At 39.4% G+C, this 4,652-nt stretch overlaps 1 pseudogene; it reads right to left on the reverse strand.

Annotated features, from left to right (window-relative positions):
• Positions 1–1,067: 1,067 nt before the first annotated feature.
• LOC101442814 (serine/threonine/tyrosine-interacting protein pseudogene) lies at positions 1,068–4,032 on the reverse strand (annotated as a pseudogene).
• Between the last annotated feature and the right edge of the window lie 620 nt (positions 4,033–4,652).

Consider the following 4,652-nt stretch of genomic DNA (forward strand, 5'->3'; position numbering starts at 1 on the left):
CATAAAATGAACAGGAGTAAACATTCCATATTCCAAATAATTTACCGAGGTTTCTTCAAACCTTACTATTTTTTATTTAAACTAATTTAGAGTTTTAAAAAACAAAGACATTATTGAAAAACATTAATCTTACTTTTCACTGTTCTGTATACTAATTTGGAGGGCATGAGGATTTCTCTTATTATTCTTTAAATGATGCAAGGCACCTTTCTTTTTTGGGTTTCACTTGTGTCCCATTGGTATATTATATTCTATTCAGAACCATTTTGGACAAAACAAAAACAAAAAAGCATGTTCTTAAAAGAACAGATAAAAAGTAATGCAAAAAAGAAAAGTCACTTGAAAGTTTTAACTATCCTTTTTGGGGGGGAAATCTATTACTGTAAATTACAACATCTTTTTTCATTAAACTTTTTTTTTTAAAAGTAGAATAAACAAATTAGGAAGATAACAGGAAAGGAAGCAGTAACTGGATCATGTTAAAGTAAAGGAAGTTGGCTAATGACATGATTTAAAGACTATTATGAAGCATCAAGAAGAGCTTAGGAAAAAAATGGGCAATTAAGGTATTGAATTATACTAAAGAAAAATGTGGCAGATTCCTGCATTTTGTTAAAGTTTCTGTAAGAGGCTCCATCATAAAACTGAAATGTAAAATTATTTTTTAAATGCAATATTATAAACAAAATGAATTTTTAGTAAATTTTAGTAAATCTTTTGTTATAAATTACCCAAATTTTTAAAAAAATCCCCCAACTTGCATTTTGTTTAACATAATAAGTTTAGTATATAAATAAATTTCTGATATGAAAAGTTCATGATTGCAATACTACCTCTTCACAAGCTCAAAATTCTTGGTTTATAATAAAACTGTAAAGAAGAAAAAAAAAATAGTAAAACCATCAGTGCCACCTATTGCAGAAGTCCAACATCTTAAAATGTTGCTCAATAAATTGCAGAGAAACATGTGTGGAAACAACATATAATTAATTGCAAAGAAACTTCTTGTGTTTTTACCATTTTACATTATTATTGTTGCTAGTATTTTCTTCTTCCCAAATAGAAATTCACTTCTTGTTGCTTTTGAGTCTGCAATTCTGTGCAATGGCCACTCGCATATTTCAAAAACCATCTTCTTCACGTGTTCTCTTCAAACTGCCTGTGGTACCAGAATGGACAGAAATTGATCATTTTATCTACAGTGATGACATTATCTGTATTGTAAATTTTGCTAGGTAGATGGCTTCAAAATCCTGAAGTTGATGACGAATCCAGCATTAGGATTAAAACAAAATCTTCTTTCTTCAATATAAGCAAATGCATCTTTGTAGCTCATTACAAATATTCCCATAATGTATGCAATAACCAAAGCCACACTCCTGGAAAGCCCTGCATTTCCACGGACATGAATGTTTCCTCCAGTTTATAAGCTCCTATCAACAAATTCTGTAGTCATGGGGGGAAAACATGTATTATATTTTCAACTGGATTATCTGCAATATCCAAGACTAAATAACTAATTAATTGCTGAAAGCTTGGTTTAATAAAGTCTGCTTCAGTATTTTGTGTTGGGCACATTATAAGGGTTAGTCCACGTTTCTGTAGTAGAGGTAGCTGCAAACTAAAGGATCTCGGTGCCAGCGATAGTGGGGAAAGGAAAGGTTGGGCTGCTGGTACCTGGCCGCCAGGCTGCTGCTCTGTCCCTTCTCCAATGTCTAGGATTTATTAAATATTTTAATATCATGTATACCTGCCTCCTGGTTTTGGAGAATTCACGTTCTGACTAAAGAAACAGGCCACTCAACAGAAAAAGAGGAGAAATGTGGGAAGAAGAACTGAAAGTCAGTGGCAAAAGTCTTGGTCCACGGGAGTGAATGTGTCTCAAGCAGTTGAGCACCCAGCTCCCATACAGAAGGTTCTGGGTTTGGTTCCAGTGCCTCCTGAACAAAAAACACAAACAAACAAAAACAAAGAGCAAGCAACACAAACAAACAAAAAACCAACTCAGGGAAGCCAATGTGGTTCAGAGGTTGAGCTCTGGCTTCCTACATATGAGGCCCTGGGTTCAATCCCCAGTACCCCACTCACCTCCCCCAAAAAAATCTTCGTCCAGGGTGAAAAATATGGGAGATGAATTAGCATGTTTTTTTTGTGTGTGTGTGGTTTTTTTTTTCTTTTGAGGTACCAAAGCTGGGGATTGAACCCAGGGACCTCGGATGTGGGAAACATGTGCTTAACCATTGAGCCACATTGGTGGCTCCCCTAAGTTTGTTCTCTTGACTGGTTCCTTGTTGTTTTTTGTTTTTAGGAATTATTGGGGACGAACCTGGGACCCAACGTGTGGGAAGCAGGCAAGCAACCCCTTGAGCCACATCAGCTCCCATGCATGGTTTTTTAAAATATTTTGTTGCAGGGGAGCAGTGTGATATCATCAGAAATCCAACAGAAATCCCAGATATATTCAGAGAGAGTCAAAGAACATTCTGGCTGATGCTGTCCTTCCCTGGCACATTCAACATGGCGTGGAGAGGTAGAATAATGTGATCGAAGGCAGGTGGCTGGGTAGCCTGAGATACTGCTATTGGTTGTCTGCAACCATATCATGTGTGAGATATCCAGAAGTTCCCCCATGGTTCCACACTGCCCCAACCAGGCAGGGCAGGAAAGCTACCAAGGGTGATCCACAGCATAGGTTACCAAAGGGAATCCCAAGGCAGGGGCCAGGGGAAGCACGTGACTGGGTGTCAAAGGTTGCAGCTCCAGCATCATCAAATGCCTCAATAAGCTAAAAGGAAGATGTGACTAAACTCCCTGTGCTTGGCCAAGGGATTCAGAGGAAATCCGCCCACTGCATTGGAAAAGAGCAAAGGCCCACAGACCAGTGTGTAGATCCAGGAATACTTATGTCCAACCTCAATCTTTATAAGCTCCCGGCAAACACGGTGCCATCTTGGGAAGGAGTAGAGTAAGAGCCCTGGCAGGGAGTTGAACTTCTAACTGACTGAATATTTACTGGAAAGAGCCTTTTTAATCTAAAGGAAACTATTGTAAACCAAAAGAACCTGAGGTTCTTCAACTGCTAGATCAGGGGTTGTTATTATTCTGGCTACTCAGGAAAACAATGCATTTTAGTTAGCTAGGGCTGCTGTAACAAAGAACCACAAACTGCATGTCTTTTTTTTCCCCTTTTGTCTTTATTTTTTAAATATTATATTCAAAAAATATGAGGTCCCCATATAAGCCCCATCCCCCTCACCCCATTCTTCCATCATCATCATAAGACAATCTCCATCATCATCATAAGACATTCATTGCATTTGGTGAATACATCTCTGAGCACTGCTGCACCTCATGGTCAATAGTCCATATCATAGCCCACACTCTACCACATTCCACCCAGTGGGCCATGGGAGGACATACAATGTCCGGTAACTGTCCCTACAGCATCACCCAGGACAACTCCAAGTCCCGAAAACGCCTCCACATCTCATCTCTTCCTCCCATTCCCTAACCCCAGCAGCTACCACGGCCACTTTCTCCACACTAATGCCACATTTTCTTCGATTACTAATCACAATAGTTCATGAATAGATTATCGGTAAGTCCACTCTAATCCATACTCTATTCCTCCATCCTGTGGACCTTGGAATGGTTGTGTCCACTCCACATCTGTAACAAGAGGGGGCTTAGATTCCACATGGATGCTGGATGCAATCCTCCTGCTTTCAGTTGTAGGCACTCTTGGCTCCATGGTTGGTGGTTGACCTTCTTCACCTCCATGTTAGCTGAGTGGGGTAGGTCCAATAAACCAGAGTGTAGGAGAACTGGGTGTCTTAAAGAAACAGAAATGTATTGTCTTGCTGTTCTGGGAGCTATAAATATGAAATCAAGTATTGGCAGAGCCATGCTTCCTTCAAAGCTGGGAGAAGAATGCCTCTTCTAGCATCTGGTGGTTTGCTGGCGATCCATGGCATTCTCACCTGTTTCTCCATCCACATCCAAATTTCCTCTTCTGAAAAGGATGCCACTCATATTCTATTAAAGACCCACCCTCTTCCAGTATGACCTCATTATCCCAGCTAATTCCATCTGTAATGACCCTATTTCCAAATAAGGGTACATTTTGAAGTACTGAGGATTAGAATTTTAATATTTGCAGGGAGGGGGTGGCAGACAGGACACAATTCAATCCATGACACAAAGTAAACATAAAAAATAACAGAACTGTATTTTTTACATCTGAATGCATATTTTTAAAATTATGTTATAGGTGAGGAAAATATCATCCTCTCTCCTCTTTTATGTGTAGGAAACATAAAATATAAATCTGGGCCTCTCTCTGCCTCTTTTTTCTTTTCACTCCTGGAGTGACAGACTTTCACATCCGATTGATATCATTGGGCATAATCAAGCATTCTAAGCAATTCCCCTTTTCCTCTTGGGAGGAGCCTAACAGCTTAATGGGATCCCCTCTGTTCTTCCCTCTCCTAAATCCTGCTAAATGAACCCCCAAATTAAGTAGACTTACTGCACCCAGGGTTGCCTGTCACTGGGTGGTTAAGTCTGCCTAATTTGGAGGCTCATTTAGCAGGTCTATTTGGCTCTCAAACAAGCTAAGTCTTCCAACCTCTTCCATTAGTAAAAAAAAAAGA

The sequence above is a fragment of the Dasypus novemcinctus genome, chromosome 1 (genome assembly GCF_030445035.2).
Source record: "Dasypus novemcinctus isolate mDasNov1 chromosome 1, mDasNov1.1.hap2, whole genome shotgun sequence".
In the NCBI taxonomy this organism is placed as follows: Eukaryota; Metazoa; Chordata; class Mammalia; order Cingulata; family Dasypodidae; genus Dasypus; species Dasypus novemcinctus.